General features: G+C 36.5%; 1 non-coding gene across 1 annotated transcript; it reads right to left on the bottom strand.

Moving 5' to 3' along the window:
• Positions 1-18,271: 18,271 nt before the first annotated feature.
• LOC131250301 (small nucleolar RNA R71) lies at positions 18,272-18,376 on the bottom strand. The gene has a single exon (XR_009173226.1). It is a non-coding gene; the product is annotated as a small nucleolar RNA R71 (small nucleolar RNA).
• Between the last annotated feature and the right edge of the window lie 200 nt (positions 18,377-18,576).

Here is an 18,576-nt window from a genome sequence, read left to right as displayed (position 1 = left end):
TTTACATTTAATTGTAAATTCCTTTCTGTTTTGGTTTCTTTCAAGATTTGCCAGAAAAATATTGTTGTATTGGTTATCTGAGGAGAGCCAGGAAAACTCAGAAGTGGAGTTTTTTTAACTATGTAAGCCCACAGACAAAGACACAATTGTAAAGGTTTTGGGTGAACCTGGGAAAACCTATTTTGTTAGTGAACGCTAATATCCCCTGTGTGAGGATATTAGGAGTGGAGTAGCATTCTGTGTGGCTGTTGTTTAACAGTTGGTGAACACACAGGTGAACCACTATAATCCCTTGTGTTGTGGTTGAATGATTTATACTTCTGATCTTTAATTATTCTTTTTTGGGATGTATGTATGGTGGTGAATGTTGTAATCATTTAATTCAAGCATTGTGAGAATTTTGTAATAGTTTAGAATTTATTTTCTGCTATTCCTTTATCAGCTTGATATTCAATTTCCTTTAAAAGTTGTTCCAGCAAGGTTGCCCTGCCATTTTTATGGTGTATGGCTGTCCCTAGAACAATACATTTGTGATTGCAATTTATTTCAATTCAGTTTGTATTTATTTCTGTATTCCTCTTTGGTTTGAGATTTGATATAAAGATCTTTCTAGAAATAAGGTTGTCCTACCATAAACTTTGGTTTTTGGTGTAAGTTTGTCCTTAGAACAACATTTGTATCAACCTCTCAAGATTTGAATTTTGAGGTTGTTTTACTTTCTTGCATTGTGATTTATTTTGGCTATCATATTCTTTTTAATTCCGCTGTTATAAGTTTTATTTGACATTGTCCTATTCACCCCCCCTCTAGGACATATAGCTAGGCCTTTTCAAGTGGTATCAGAGCCTAATAGCTATTTTTTAATTCTTGGATTTAATTCCTGAGCTAATGATTTAAGCTATTTAAGATGTCAAATTTTGATAGCCTTTCAGTCACAAGGCCTTCACCCTTTAATGGCTCCAACTATGCCTATTAGAAAGCCAGAATGAGGATCTTCCTCAAATCAATGGATGAAAATGTGTGGCAAGCCACAGTAACTGAATGGAAACCTCCTATCATGGAAGTTACTGGGGTTGATGGTTCAAAATCTATGAAAGTCACACCATATTACTAATGGACCACTCTTCAGAAAAGTGAGAGTAGTGCAAATGCTAAAGCACTAAATGTAATTACTTGCGCACTATCACCGGATGAGTTCAAAAGAATCATTTCCTGTAATACTGCAAAGCAAGCTTGAGATATATTAGAAATGACACACGATGGTACTACAATTGTCAAAAAATCTAAAGTCCAACTCCTCACAACCAGATTTCAAGAAATTCATATGGAGGAAAATGAAATGTTTATGGACTTTTACACTAGATTGAATGACATTGTAAACTCAATGTGGGGTCTTGACGATAAAATCCCAGAAAGTAAAGTGTGTGCAAAAATATTACGCTCACTTCCTGAACGGTTCAATTCTAAAGTAACCGTGATCCAGGAACTTCGTGATACGGATAATATGAGGGTAGAAGAACTAGTAGGTTCTCTACAAACCTACGAGTTAAACTTTAAAGCTCCTAAAGGTAAATCTATCGCACTAAAATCTTCTAAATGTAATTCAGAAGAAAATTCTGATTCAGAAGATGATATAGCTCTTTTAGCTAAGAAATTTTACAAGATTTTCAAAAGCAAGAAAAGGGTTGATTTTCAAAAATCAAATGATAAAAAGAAGTTTAGACCCAAATCTTGAAAATCTTTGAAAGATAGTCAATGTTACAACTATTAAGAATATGGGCACTTAGCAAATAGATGTCCTAAAAGGGACAAACCCAAGAAGAAGGGTATGTTGGCTACATGGGATGAATCATCTGATTCTGAAGGTTCTTCTGAATCAGAAGATTCTGAAACTGAGTCGGGCAATGAGGTTAAAGCTCTTATGACTCTAGCCAAATTCACCTTTCCAGATAATGACTCAACAAGTGAAGAAAATCTGAGTAGTGAATGTGAAACTGAAGATGATCTTCAAGACGCTTACAATGCCCTATATAAGGAAAGTTGTAAAATTGCTGTCAAACTTAAACTTCAAAAAGAAAAGTTTTCTAAACTCAAAAAATGTTTTGAATCACTTGTCTTAGAAAAATCACAAATTTCAGATTGTTTTGAAAAATCAAAATGCGATTTGGAATTCAAAACTCCTAATTATTGATTTAAAATCTGAAATTGAGAAACTTAAAACTGAAGTATCTTCTCTTCTGAGTCTAAAGGACACATGGAAATATGCCCAAGGTGATCCAAAGTTAGAGAAACTTTTATCCGGATCAAGAAAATGTGGCGATCTATCCAGGTTGGGCTATGATAAAAATCTACCTCCTAAACAAAAGTATACTCCTCCTATGTTTGTTAAAGGAGAGTCCTCAAACTCAAAAGGGGAAAGTACTTATCAAGATTTTTCTAGAAATTCAAAAACTTTTCAAAAACCTAGAAGCAACCATGTCAACTTTAATCAGAAACGAAATCCACTAGCTGAAAAGATAGTTGATTTACTCAAGGAGCTCTTAAAATCTAACTCTATAGGTCATTCCTACAAATATACACAAAAGAAGACCAACTATGTTCCTAAACCCAAAACAGTTATGAAATGGGTTCCTAAAGTTACCTGCTTGGTTGCTCACACTGCTTTCAAAGCAACAAGTCATTCAAAGTGGTACCTAGACAGTGGATGCTCTAGGCATATGACAGGTGACAAAGCTTTATTCATGGATCTGAAAGATATGACTGATGGTTCAGTCACATTTGGTGATGGTAGCAACTGCAAGATTATAGGCCAAGGTACGGTTCAACTTTTTAATCTTCCCGTGTTTAAAAATGTTTTATATGTTGAAGGCTTAAAACATAACTTGCTTAGTATATCTCAAATATGTGATAATAACCATAATGTTTAGTTTTCTAATCAAAGCTGTGAGATACTAAACAATAAAGGTTCTGTAATATTAACTGGACGTAGAATGTCTGAAAATTGCTATATTATTAGCGAATCCAGCTCATCTAATCAAACATGTTACATGGTCCATACAGACGAGATTGATTTATGGCACAAACGTCTTGGACATGTACATTATCGAAATTTATATAGATTGAGCAAACGAGAACTTATAAGAGGTTTATCCAAACTTCAGAAATTAGATAAAATATGTGGTGAGTGCCAGATAGGCAAATAAACAAAGAACTCACACAAAAAGGTGAATTCAAATACCACATCAAGACCACTCGAACTTCTCCACATGGATCTGATAGGACCTACCAGAACAGAAAGTCGTGGTGGGAAAAAGTATATCTTGGTAATAGTTGATGACTTTACCAGATTCACTTGGGTAGTCTTTTTAAGGGATAAATCTGAAACCCTTGAAGAAGTAAGAAAAGTTTTCAAAAGGATTCAAACTGAAAAATCTTCTCAAATCAGTAAAATTCATAGTGATCATGGATCTGAATTTGAGAATAGCAATTTTGAGAAGTTCTGTACCGACCAAGGAATATTACATGAATTCTCTGCTCCCAAAACTCCACAACAAAATGAAATTATAGAAAGAAAGAATAGGGTGCTTCAAGAAATGGCTAATGTCATGTTGAATAGCATGAAGCTCTCTAAAAATCTTTGGGCTGAAGCAGTCAACACAACTTGCTATATTATTAACCGAGTTTACACTAGCAAAGATAATAATAAAACGGCTTACGAATTGTGGTTCAATAAAAAGCCTACTGTTAAATACTTTCGAGTTTTTGGCAGCAAGTGCTATATTTTACGTGATCGTGAAAATTTGAAAAAATTCGATACGAAGAGTGATAAAGGTATTTTTCTAGGATATTCCTTAAACAGTCGATCTTATAGGGTTCTGAACAAAAGGACTGGTGTGATTCAAGAATCCATTAATGTTGTCATTGATGATCACTTAAACACGCCAATTTCTAATTCAGATAATGATGAAGTACTAATCATTGATAAACCTGATACTTCATCGAATCAGACTGATTCTGAGTTGAGGATTGTTAAAGATCATCCAACCACACAAATTCTTGGAAACCCTCTCACCGGTGTTCGCACCCGTAGACAACTTGAGGATATATGTAATTATGTATGTTTTACATCCCAAATAGAACCATCTAACATAAAAGAAGCTCTTGCTGATGAGAACTGGATTGTTGCTATGCAAGAAGAACTCAACCAATTTGTAAGAAATGATGTTTGGTATCTCGTACCAAGACCTAAAGATAAACACATCATTGGAACAAAATGGATTTTCAAAAATTAGTCTGAAGAGTGTGAAAATATAATTAGAAACATGGCTAGACTAGTGGTACAAGGTTATACTCAAATTGAAGGGATTGATTTCGATGAAACTTTTGCACCAGTAGCACGTCTTGAATCTATCAGACTATTTATATCCATTGCATGTTTTAGAAAGATAAAGATCTATCAAATAGATGTGAAAAGTACTTTTCTAAATGGCGATTTACATGAAGAAGTCTATGTTGAACAACTAATGGGTTTTGAAGATTCCAAAAATACTGATTATGTGTATCGGCTTAAAAAGGCACTTTATGGATTAAAACAAGCACCTAGGGCATGGTATGAGAAACTAACGAAATTTCTTTTAAGTCATAATTTTCAAATGGGATCTGTTGATAAAACTCTGTTTGTTAAAAAACATAATGATCATATCTTAATGGTGCAGATTTATGTTGATGATATCATTTATGGATCAACTTGTACTGACTTGACTACTGAGTTTGCAGATTTGATGAAATCACAGTTCGAAATGAGCATGGTTGGGGAATTGACTTATTTCCTTGGATTGCAAGTAAAGCAACAACCTGAAGGAATGTTCATTTCTCAATCTAAGTATGCTTTGAATCTAATCAAGAGATTTGGATTTGAGAATGGCAAGAATTTCGATACTCCTATGAGTACTACCCTGAAACTCTCAAAAGACTCTAATGGTAAAAATGTTGACTCAAAACTTTATCGGAGTATGATTGGTAGTTTGTTATATTTAACTGCTAGTAGACTTGATATTTCTCTAAGTGTTGGTATTTGCGCAAGATATCAATCTGATCCAAAAGAATCTCACTTGATTGCTGTCAAGCGAATTATTAGATATGTCGCAAGTACTGTAAATCTCGGTCTCTGGTATCCTCATGAGACCAGTGTCCAATTAGCTGGGTACTCGGATGCTGACTGGGCTGGTAATCTAGATGATAGAAAATCAACCAGTGGTGGTTGTTTTTACATTGGAAATTGTCTAGTTTCCTGGTTTAGTAAGAAACAAAATTCTATATCACTTTCAACAGCTGAAGCTGAGTATATCGCAGCTGGTAATGCATGTACACAGCTTGTTTGGATGCAACGAATGCTAAGTGAATATGGAATTAAACATGATTCTATGTTATTACATTGTGATAATTCTAGTGCGATAAATATTTCAAAAAATCCTATTCAGCATTCTCGTACTAAGCACATTGACATTAGATTTCATTATATAAGGGAATTAGTAGAAGAAAAAGTTATATCTCTAGAATATATTCCTACCGAAGATCAACGAGCTGACATTTTCACAAAACCTCTCGATAAAAGCAGGTTCAAAAAGATGAAATTTGATCTTGGCATGTGCATTTTAAAATGATTATTTATGCCTTCTTATATTATAGTGTATATATTTGCTAGATTGAATTCTAAGTTTTGTATAATTTGCAAGAAATATGAATTTTTGGGCCTTCTTCGACCTGTCGTGAGTATACTCAACCAGTCGACCTTTGACCGGTCGTAGATATCCACGACCAGTTGTAGAACTCAGGATTCACTTAAAATTTGGGGATTTTTGCTTTCTTCCTCATTCCATTTTTTTCTCTCTAAGGAGCCGTGCTTCGACTTGTCGAACCCATCTTTCATGTTCTTCAAGGTTAGTGTTCCAAATCACGTTTTTCTTGCAGATTTGTGTCTAGATTGTTTACTTTTCAAGCTTTAAGCTTTGTATTTTGGATTTCATTGAGATTTGGAGTTTGGATTTTGAAAAATCTGTTTTGAGTAAACCCACTTCTCAATCCTTTGCAACTTCTTAATTCCTTGATATCCTTGTTGCAAATGGCTTCTAGAGGTAGAAAAACTACTTCCCGTGGTCCTTCTTCTTCCTCCAGACCGTCCATTATCTCTAAGCGTCATCTTCTTATTCCCAATGATGATCCATCATATGTTAGGGACATTAGATTACGTAATGTTATTGTTGAACATCCTGTTGATGTTAATCATATTGCACCTTTTGACATTTTCCTATGCTTGAAGCTGTAGGTTGGGTTAACTTATTACATTGGGGTGGGCCTGCATATCGGTCCATTGCCCAATCCATGTTTACATGTATTAGTACTTTCTCACAGGATAATTTAACTTTTCAAATATCTACTAGAGAAGGGCCTTTTGACATTGATCGTCATTTAATTTTAGCCCTTATGGACATTCCTGTGAATGATGAGGGTATTCCTATCCATAACTTAACTGATAAACCCTCAATGTCTGAAAAACACATGCTCATTAGAGACTTATGCAACATGGATGTTCAATGGACACAAAAAGGGAATGCGCTTCCCGCAAGGTATTTGTTACCCAAGTACAGAATTCTCCACAAAATCTTTGTGTCTAATCTGTATCCTCGTTCGGGTAATAAAACTGACTTGACTTCGTTTATGGTTCGTGTTATCCATGCTATTTCCAATGGTACTCAGATTTATTTACCATCCTTAATCTGTCATTTCATTCTTCAGTTTAGACTCCATCCTGGTCATAGTGACATTCCTTTTGCCTATTTAATGACTGTATTGGCTACACATATGTTAGTCGATATGTCGGTTGATGAGGCACCAATCCATCATCTGATCTTCAACAATACTAATATCAATAAGATGAAGCTGGATCTACTTCCTGAACAAGGTGGTGGTGGTGGGGGTGGTGGTCATGAAGAAGCTGGTGATGACATTAATATGGATGACATTTTTGAGGAACTGGATTCTGACTCAACAAATGATCCAGATTTTGAACCATCTGATGTTGATGCTCGTCTGAGTGCATTAGAGGATAAATTGAGAATATAAATGTAAAGTTGGAAAACATGTCTGTTGCTCATGATTTACAATTCAAGTACATGCGCAAATATCTTAGGTGATTGAACAAAGGCTTGCACCAACTTGATCCCTCTATTCCTGCTCCATCATCTGGTTCTGGTTCTGACTATTTTATATGAGACTTCTGGTCTGTAATAACTTTATAACTTAGCACTTGGTTGACTGATTTTGAGTTGGATACTATCTATGTTTTATGCTGGATATTTATTCTATGTGAAGCTATGCTGAGTATCTCTATCACTGTTTTGCTATACTTTCATAACTCCTCATGTTTACTCTCATATATCCCTTTATTTAGTTCTCCTTTGTCATATTGTGACAAAAAGGGGGAGAATGGTTTGTTCTTAACGATGTGATTGTGAGAGGAGTAGCATTGGTTATGTTACTCAAGAGGAGTATGTTTGAACTAGTTGAATGAAACTCGTTGAATGTTGAATGTTGAATGTTGAATATTGAATATTGATTTGCAGGTAAGCCAGTTGATATGACCTGGTTCATAACTCCTGGTTCATAACTCTTTAACCAGTTGTTTTACTTTATGTTTATCTTGGTTATGTGTTTTGTCACTAATTTGATAAAGGGGGAGATTGTAAGTGCTATAGTTTATATCCCTGTCTGTTGTCAAATTTGTGGTGCCAAAATCACTGTTATATATAACTTGCATAAGTGAAGCTCTCTCAAGGATCAACATTCATAAACAAGCTAAGCTCACAATAAGCAAAGCTCTCAAGTACAAGGATCAATCTTGAATGCAAGAACTGCTCACAAGACAAGACTCAAGCTGCAAGACTTTAAGAAGAGTACAAGGTAGTTTGTAAAGAACTCAAGACACTTTCAAGATTGAGCTATATCAAGATTTCAAGATTGAACTACATCAAGACTTCAAGGCTCATACTTCAAGGTCACTAGTTCTTAATGTTTCAATGTCCTTACTTCATGGTTGACGTTTGACTGACCTTAGGTTGACCTTAGAAGTAGGTCATTTTGGATACATAAATCGAATGTTTTACATGAGTTTGGTCTGTTCTTCGACTAGTCCTAAGCCTTCTTCGACCAGTCTAAGAAATTTCTCGATCAGTCGTAAGTTTGTTACATATTTCGGATAAAATCTGTTAGGCTTCGACTAGTCTAGGAATCTGTTCGACCAGTCGAAGGAATAGTGTCGACTACATCTTCGACCAGTTAAAAATCTTTGACTTAAAATCCAGCGATGTTTTTTAGGTTCTTTGACCAGTCGAAGGAGACCTTCGACCTGTCGAAGGTGACCTACGACCAGTCGAAGGAGACCTTCGACCAGTCGTAGAACGGTCAAAGCTTATCGCGCCTGATTTTTCAAATATCTGTTATTGCTTCGACTAGTCGAAGATCTCCCTAGACCAGTCGAAGACGCGATTTGCTCACCTATAAATAGGGCACGAATCTCAGAAGAAATCATCGAATTACTTAATCCATTCAAGCCAATCTTCGTCGAACTTTTGAGAGATAATTCTGTGCTCCATCTAAGCTAAGTATGCTTATTTAATATTCTCTTTCCTTAGCTTTATTTAATTGATTTTATTTCTGCTATTCCAATCTAATTTGATAAGAGGAATTGTTATTCCCTTTCTTTGGAATCAAATCAATTAAGGCAAGCCCTATTTGGTTTAATTTAAAATCAATTAGAATTAGAACCATTGTAATTGAGTACTGGACATTAAACTTGGACATTCAATCATCTACTCTGATTTGGTTCTACCGGGCTGCTACAACGAAGGAGATAATCAGGTATTTTACATTTAATTGTAAATTCCTTTCTGTTTTGGTTTCTTTCAAGATTTGCCAGAAAAATCTTGTTGTATTGGTTATCTAAGGAGAGCCAGGAAAACTCAAAAGTGGGTTTTTTTTTAATTGTGTAAGCCCACTGACAAAGACACAATTGTAAAGGTTTTGGGTGAACCTGGGAAAACCTATTTTGTTAGTGAACGCTAATATCCCCTGTGTGAGGATATTAGGAGTGGAGTAGCATTCTGTGTGGCTGTTGTTTAACAGTTGGTGAACACACAGGCGAACCACTATAATCCCTTGTGTTGTGGTTGAATGATTTATACTTTTGATCTTTAATCATTCTTTTGTGGGATGTATGTATGGTGGTGAATGTTGTAATCATTTAATTCAAGCATTGTGAGAATTTTGTAATAGTTTAGAATTTATTTTCTGCTATTCCTTTATCAGCTTGATATTCAATTTCTTTTAAAAGTTGTTCCAGCAAGGTTGCCCTGCCATTTTTATGGTGTATGGCTATCCCTAGAACAATACATTTGTGATTACAATTTATTTCAATTCAGTTTGTATTTATTTTTGTATTCCTCTTTGGTTTGAGATTTGATACAAAGATCTTTCTAGAAATAAGGTTGTCCTACCATAAACTCTGGTTTTTGGTGTAAGTTTGTCCTTAGAACAACATTTGTATCAACCTCTTAAGATCTGAATTTTGAGGTTGTTTTACTTTCTTGCATTGTGATTTATTTTGGCTATCATATTCTTTTTAATTCCGCTGTTATAAGTTTTATTTGGCATTGTCCTATTCACCCCCCCTCTAGGACATATAGCTAGGCCTTTTCAGTTGCTTTGTAGTTGGGGTTGGGATAGAGTAATGGGTTGAGTGATGGGTGTACTTTGACAAGTGAGGTGATTGATGTGATGTTTTAGGTAGAGATTCTCTTAGGTTTATAAAGCGTGGTGTTTCTTTGAAATATGCGCGGGCCCAAATCTCCTGGCCCGGGTATCGCATCGGCGCGTGAGACGCGGCGTCGGAACTGAGACGACGACGTGGTCGCAAAGGTACAAGTCTCGAGTTGAGATGACTCTGGAATACGGGATATGACTCAGGGTCATGTACAACTACTATCTACGCATCGTGGGTTGCCAGAATTCGATCGGGAGGACCGCGAAAGCCTACAGAACAATAAGGGCTAGGATAAAGGTCTCACATTCTCTCTCTCTATTTTTGGTTATTTTTCTTGCCACAGATCGGATCTATTTCCTCTTTCTAGCAGTGGTTGAAGCTTTTGACTAGTGTATTCATTGCAATGCAAAACCTAAAGATAAGATCCAAACCATTAGGTAGGATATTCTATTCTTCAATCCATAGAAATTTAATCTATATTTCAAATTTTAAATATTGAAGTTCCATTAGATATTTCATTTTTTTTTGTTTAATAAATTTTTAGGCACATTTTATGTTTTCGTATTTCTATATTTGTGCTTTAAATCATTATCTCAATAATTTTCTTATATATTTCGATATTTATTCTTTAAATGTTTATGCTTATGATTCTTTGTTAGCTGATGTTGTTAATTAGTATTTAGGCCACCTAGTGGTTTAGTAATGTATCCCCCATTTAGGAATTTATATTGAACAAGTATGGTCATTCGACTGAAAATTCTTATTCTTTATGGATTCCTAAATTGTCCCATTTTGGATAGTTCGGTACCATACCATGTACTTAGGTTGTCCTCATTTTCAGTTTACATGTATTTGGAATTTCAGTGGCGTCTCCATATATTTTCTCCGGATATGTGGTTCTTTACTAATTGGTTTCCTTTATCCATGTGTAATGCATTATATGTGGCGATTAATTAGTATTGAATTTTACATATATCTGGAGAATATGGGGAGATGTTACCGAAATTTCGACTCGCATGTAAACTGTATGGGGACAGTACATGGTATGTTATCAAATGTGATAGAGACAATTAGCACATCTAGATAGATATAAGTAGGAATAGATAGGATATTTAGAGACAATTAGTAAACAAAATTTGAAATAATTAGGGACAATATATAGTTATGTAGATGTACGTACCCTAGTGGATTTATTTATTAGGGGACTATTTGAGACACTTGTGTTTTGTAGTTTATGGAGGGGCCCCGATATTATTTGTACTATATATTTATACACATATATAAATGTGATTGATTGATTACTTCAACCTCTAAAAGCCCTGATCTTACCTTACACTTGTTATCTTTTGATTTATAGATAACTAGTCAGGAAAATCCAAATACCCCCGATGTCAGTGCGTCAATCACATCACCTCCTATCATGGAGGGAAATATATTGCAAAAAAAAGTTGAAACGACTTCAAGTTCAGTGAAAGGAAAAAAAGATCAGCAATATGAGAAGTTTTTGATGAGATCACGCTACCAGATGGTTCGGTAAAAGTTAGAAGCAAGTATTGTAAAACTCTTTACGGCAAACATTCTGGTTCTTCTATAATTCATTATCAGAGGCATCTTGATAAATGTGTGAAGAGACCAAGAACGTTGGCGAGTGGAGTCTAACAACTACTTTCATTTACCACTTCTGAAAATGACGACTCTCAAGCTACACTCTCCACTTATAAGTATGATCCAGAAAAGCTAAAAGAGTGGTTTGCAAGATTGGTGCTAGTTAACGAGAAGCCATTTAACATGGTAGAGAGCAAAGTTTTTATGAGATTTTACAAATTCCTTAATCCCAGATGTGAGAAGGCCTCTCGTTGTACTGTGAAAAGAGAGTGCATGAAGATGTATGCGATTGAGAAAGAAAACTTGAAAGCTCTTCTAACATCCGTACCAAGAATAAGTTTGACTTCAGATAAGTGGACGACATCGAATCAAAAAAAGGGATTTATGTCATTAACTGCACACTTCATTGATGCAGATTGAAAACTACAAAAGAAAATTATAAACTTTCACTATGTTCCTCCTCATCATACTGGTGTGGTAATATCCGACTGTATTTACAATTATCTTGTTAAGTGGGGCATCGAAAAGAAAATTTCTTCAATAACTTTAGATAATGTCTCTTCCAACTACACTTTGGTTTCTTTTTTATGTAGTCAATTCAAGGTAGCTAGAAATTTATTATTTGATGGTAAAATATTCGAAGTCAGATGTTGGGCTCACATACTGAACTTGATTGTGTAAGAAGGGCCGAAAGTAATTGACTCCACGATCGCTAACATACGAGATAGTATTATATATATAAGGGGGTCACCTTTAAGACTAAGTACATGGAATGATATAATCTAACATTTGGATTTGAAATCTAAAAAATAGTTAAAGTTGGACATCTACACGCGATGGAATTTAACTTATGAAATGTTGGTGTAACGCCCTGAAATTCGGGGGTCGAGCATAACTCAGCTCCCGAGTTCCAAAACATCACTTATGTAACATAATTAATGAATGATGTATGTTGACTGTATTAGCACATAAACATGGGATAGATTAAGCCAAAACGCAGATATGATTCAGGGATAAGTGAATAAAGCAAGCGGAAGACTTATAGTAAAATATGTGTACAAGTGTAAGTCCCTGAATTACATATACAACCAGATCGTGTAAAAGTGTTATTTATCAAAATTATAAGTACAAGTTACATCATTTCAGTTCCCAAAATAGTAATCCCATAGATCCCGCGCAACAGACCGAGGCTCGCTAGAACCCGTCTGAAAACTGGATATAGGAGAAGGCAGCCTCGTCGTTATCCAGCTCCCGCTCTGCCTCAGACGTCGCATCCACATCTGCAACATCAGGGCCTAAGACAGAGTCTGGTGGGTGTGCAACACCGCCCCAGAAACGTGGGAGTGAGTGATCAACTCAGTGGAACAATAAGGCACTGGTTAACATGCTATCAGTTCAATCAAACAGTAATTTAAAACAGATAAATAAATAAATCCTAAAATAGTTATTAATGCAGGTATGAATGAAATATGATGCGTGCCCTCACACGTACACCCTCAGCGTCTTCATCTTACGTTACGCATGACATCGCCTCAAAGTGCGCCACATCTACAAAGCACATGCAAATGCGGTGCATGGATATGATTACCAAGTTGTTATTAGTCCGTTTCACACAACAGGATTGGGAAGCTAAGATACCTTCCTCATATCACCATCCAAACAGTGATCCATTCTAGGGTCGTCAATCCTAGACATCTCATACGATCATATAGTTGAGGTCGTAGCAAAGGGCTCGTCACCAATCAATGTACGCCTTTCATGCCCTTACTACCACAGATCGGCTCGTCACCTCCTTGCGGTATCCAGGTATGCTCGAGGTCACTACAAAGGGCTCGTCACCAATCAATGTAGGCCGACAACACGAATATAGTGTCCCATACCACCATAATCGGCTCACGAGTTAAGTTGCTCACTGGTCACTACGGGGAGGCTCATCACCCCAGCGTAGGCCTACAGCTCGACCACGGTGTCCCATACCACCATGTCCGGCTCATGAGTCTTAGCGGATCAGGTACCATGGTTATTAGGATTTCACTGGTAAGTTCGGTACCCTAGATTCAAGCAGTAGCGTCCATACATGGTTAACATACATCGGACAATCGGGTTACTTGACGAACTCGACTAGCACGAGCGCACGTTGAATTGAACGACATAGAGTGCGCAAACACTCCGCGTGGCCAAACCACTGCCGCCAACTCTAATACGGCTCGGGTTCGTCTAATACGTCCTACGTGGCGAAAGCAATCTCAACCACGAATATAGGGTCAATTACCGATCTCCTGGACTAAGGCATAGTCCCAAATATCCTACACTACTACAGATATTCATATGGAATGTAAAACAGTAATGGAACAATAACTCAAATCATGTTACATACACATCTGAAGAATATCAACTTAACATAAATGTAAGCATAGGAGATGCTTGAATTTAAATAACTTGAAAGGTAACTGCATAAAGGAAAACATGCGCATCAATGGGAGTATTGAGAATCACTTCTCAACGCCCACACTTAGTGTAATCAGTTACACTTAGGTCATTCATGCATTTCTACAAACACTTAGCATACAAGGAACAACATACATGACGTATGTTGGAATACATGCACTTAGACAATTCCCTTTACCAAGGAGTTGTCATACATGCATCTAGCATACATACATGACCAATAATCATGGCAAGCACAAGTGCGTATTTTATACGTATACGGTACTTTATAAATACACTTAGAATACACAAATCTCAATATAGCACATGCATATCAGGAAAGCAATGTAAACATAACATTTGACATGTGAAATCTCATCCATAACAAGAATAAATCACTAACTGGGATTGAAAGCCTTGAAAACCATAACCTATACACTTAAAGTCCGCACCTTAAGCGAAGAAAGAACCGCCGAACTGATTTAGACGAGTTGTCTTCGTCAACGGCGCTAGAATACCCTAAAATAAGGATAGAAATGAGATACAACAACACCAAGTCTAATCTAAGCTCTAACACAGGTTAGGGTTAGGTTAACTTACCCCAAAAGAACTCAGAATCGTTAGAGGAACGATTCAAAGTAAAGGTTCAAAGGTGAAGAAGAACAAGGAAGAATCAAGATGAATCACCAACCAATCTCTCTCACTAACTCTCTCTTTTCCACTCTCTTTCCAAGGTAGGGTTAGAGAAATTCGTATGGAAATGAGAGCTAGGGTTTAAGGACTATATATAGACCTTAAAATGATGGAAATAACCCCAGGGTCAAGGTATACTTAGGTTATAACCAAAGCACGCCTTTCTCGATCCAACGAAGCACTTCTGGTGGGCCTATAACCACGAAAGGTCGGACTTAAGCTCATTGACCATGGATCTAGGTCAAGCAGAGTTTTCGTACCGATCGGCTCTTCAGATCAGTCGTGGCGGACCACACTCAATTCAACGGTCACGGAAACTCGATCAGGTCCACAAGCACTAGGATATGCCTGGGCCAACTATCCTGATTAGAGGGTGAAATTGGGTCAAAATCCAACGGTCAGAATGCTTAAAATCGTCGCGCAAGCGACACGACTTAGATTTCAATAAAAGCTTATTAAATTCCAACCGTTCTCACACTCTTCACTCCGAACTCAACCAAATCGACCCAGAACATCAGATCGACTTGATTTTCGAGGTGAAGATCAAGCCCAACTCGGTGACCGCAACAGCCTAAGATCATCGCTATCGGACTTTCGACGCGTGGTCTAGGTCCGATCCAGATCTTCCAAAAATTCCCCAGAACAACTGGATTTAGCGATGGATCCCAGATTTCAGAGTAACGTAGCGCTCACTAATCTACACGTTTAGAGCCATGCAGATACAATTTAAAGTGATTGATGCGAATTTCACAAACAATCGAGTAAAGCGCTAATTACCCCAAAACAACTACTTAAGGAAAGATTAGCACAGAAAACTTCCAAGGTCGTTACAGTTGGATATAGCTTTGGAATTTAAAGTTGCATTTCCTGAACTTGCGGCGCGCGATAAAATGTACACATATGTGCCTAGTGATAAAGACTGGACGAAAGCTGAACATGTTGATCAGTTTCTCAAAGTTTTTTACGACTGCACAAAGATTTTTTCAGGGAATAAGTATCCTACGGCAAATCAGTTTCTTTCAGAAATTATTTTCATTACGGACACTATAAAAAATTGTGCCGATGAGGGTCAATTTTTTTACAAATGATGGCTTTGGGAATGCAAATGAAATTCGATAAGTATTGGGCTGATTGTCATTTATTAATGGTCATTGCAGTTGTTATGGATCCACGGTACAAGATAGCAATGATTAAGTATGTTTTCAGATCACTTTATTCCAGTTCTGAAACAGCTTCAGCGAAGACAGCTATTATTTATGCTGCAGTTGAAGAGCTGTTCACTTCATATGTTGGTACTTTGGCCGCAACATCTAATCCCATAGTTACTCAATCTATGGGGTCGGGGTAGTACTTCTACTGAAGGAAAGAGACTTCATGACTTTATATCTTTTTTAGACGAAGAAGAAATAGATACGCACAAAACTGAATCAGAAGTAGAGAAGTATATAAAGGAGCCGGTCATAAGGTTACAAGAAGATGATTTTGATGTTTTATAGTGGTGGAAGTCGAGAGCTTATGGATGCCCTACACTTTCGGTAATGGCACGAGACATATTATCAATTCCAATTTTGACTATGACATTAGAATAAACTTTTAGCATGGAAAGCAGGATTGTTATCAAGTATCGAAGCTCACTCGCCTCGAAAACAATTGAAACACTTATATGCATGCAAGATTGGTTGCATCTAGTTTGGGGCGGTAGCAGTTTTGATGTTGAAGAGTATGAGGACGAGAATGGAAGTGAAGACGACGTCTAGAATGCATCTAAAACTGCTTAAAGGAATGTAAGCTTTTATATTTTGTGATGTGTTTTCGCCTTTTGGATTTGATGTCGAGGAGCAACATGTGGTATTTAGAGGTATATATGACACTTTTTTTTGTCTTAGTAATGTGGCATGAGAGACATTTTAGACTCAATATTGTTGACTTTTAATTTGTATTTTTTAGCAAAAAATATAATAAATTTATGTGGGAACAGGCTTGACTCGACTCGAGGTAAGCTCGACTCGACTCGATCCACCAGCTCGACTCGAAAGTTTAGGCAAACAAGCCAACCTCCAATGTTGAGCTCGAGGATGAGCTCAAGCTCGAGTAAAGCATATACAAGTCAAGCTGAGCTTGGCCCACCTCGACTCGACTCGACTCAATGTCTAGCCCTAAGCATACACAAGGGTGGAGAAGCTGCCAAAGAGTTTTTCTTCTTCCCTAGTTTATTTTTCATGTTTTATTTAAGAGATTTGGTTTCAATCATATATATAGTTGGCTAAACCTCTTAGCTAGGGATAAGAGGTGAAGCTTGTAGCGTGTTTAGATATTTATTTTGCTTTGACTCTTGTTCTTATTGAACTTCATTGATTTTTAGTTTGATATTAAGGGAATATTTTTAGTTTTTTATGATTTATTATGACTCAAATTACAATAAATGTTGTGATAGCTTTGGATATCTTCTTTTCCTGCTTTGAGATAGTGAGATTGGTAAATCCCATTGTTCACCATTGTCTCCTAGGCATGGTAGGGTGATAAAATCCATTCCAATCATCACAATTCTTCTCTATTGAGAATTAGGTCAATGAAAAGTTTAGAATTAATTTAAATTGTTGTATCTTCCAATTGGATAGGATAGGACTCCAATTCCAATTGTGTTCCTTGAATTAAGTAAGGTAGTATCTTGATAACTACAAGTGGATCCTTGGCACCCTAGTTCCCACCTTTAATTGATAGTTTAAACATTATTCATAATTACTCTCTTTTATTCCAAAATTCAGATTTAGATCTTCTTTTAGTTCTAGTTATAGTTCTTTTCAAAATACGTACAAGTTTAGTCCTTGTGGATTCGACCTCGTTCTCACAAGTTATTACTATATCGTGACCCTACACTTGGGGTTGTGAACAAGTTTTTGGCACCATTGCCGGGGACTATGACTACATTTTTTTGAAATTAATGGGTATTAGAATTAGGTTAAGAAGATTAGGGTTAACTTTTTGCTTTTTTTTTTTAGGCTATGATTTTTTCTGAAATTATTTTTAGAAACTAACATTGTTTTCTATTTTGTAGGATCTTAACATAGCAATTCTAATCCAGTAACCTCTTTCCAATTCTCTATTTCTTTTCTAGATTTCTTATTTACTTTAGTTTTCTTTCTTCTAGGTTTTAGTTGTTTGGTGCTTGAGGGCTGTGCATGTTTCATGCCCAAGTAGGTTCGTGAAAACACTTATGTCTCTTGAGTGAAGGAGGATTAGTCAAAGGGTTGCCTATCCATCAATGGTTTAGACACCACTTGAGATCCTCTCAGTTAATTGAAGTAATTATTACAAATCAACCTCAACCACTAGTTGAGGAAGTTCAAGATGAAAACGAGGTGCATAATGCACCCCCGCCTCGTACTCTATGAGATTATTTACAACCGGCGGGAGTGAGTACACCTTCCTGCATGATATTTCCATTAAATACAGGAACTATGGATATTAAACAAGGGGTAATTCAACTCCTCCCTAAGTTTCATGGACTAGAATCTGAAAGTCCATGCATATGAAAGAGTTCAATGAAATCATATCTACATTACACTTCCCAAACGTGTATGAGGACACAGTTAGACTGAAATTGTTTTCTTTCTCTTTGAAAGAAAAGGCTAAGTCGTAGTTACATTCCTTAAGACCAAGGTCCATTGACATGTGGGCTGAGATGACAAGGGAGTTCCTTAAAAAGTTCTTTCCCTATCATAAAACAAATACCTTAAGGAAAGAAATCATGAATTTTGCACAAAAAGAGGATGAGACCTTCCAATGTTGGGAGCGATTTAATGATCTCATAAATTCATGTCCACAACATGGCTACGAAACATGATGTATAATAAGCTTTTTCTATGAGAGATTAACCTCACCTATGCACTAATTTGTGGAGATGATGTGTAATGGGGAATTCATGAATAAGGAAGCCGATGATGCGTGGGATTATTTTGATATACTTGCTAAAAACGCGCAATCATGGGATACCTCTTCAAGAATTACCACTTCTAAGCTTACTCAATCAAAGG

This window comes from Magnolia sinica, chromosome 6, assembly GCF_029962835.1.
Source record: "Magnolia sinica isolate HGM2019 chromosome 6, MsV1, whole genome shotgun sequence".
Lineage (NCBI taxonomy): Eukaryota > Viridiplantae > Streptophyta > Magnoliopsida > Magnoliales > Magnoliaceae > Magnolia > Magnolia sinica.
Note: the sequence above shows the minus strand (reverse complement) of the source record. Positions and strands in the feature narration are given on the sequence as shown.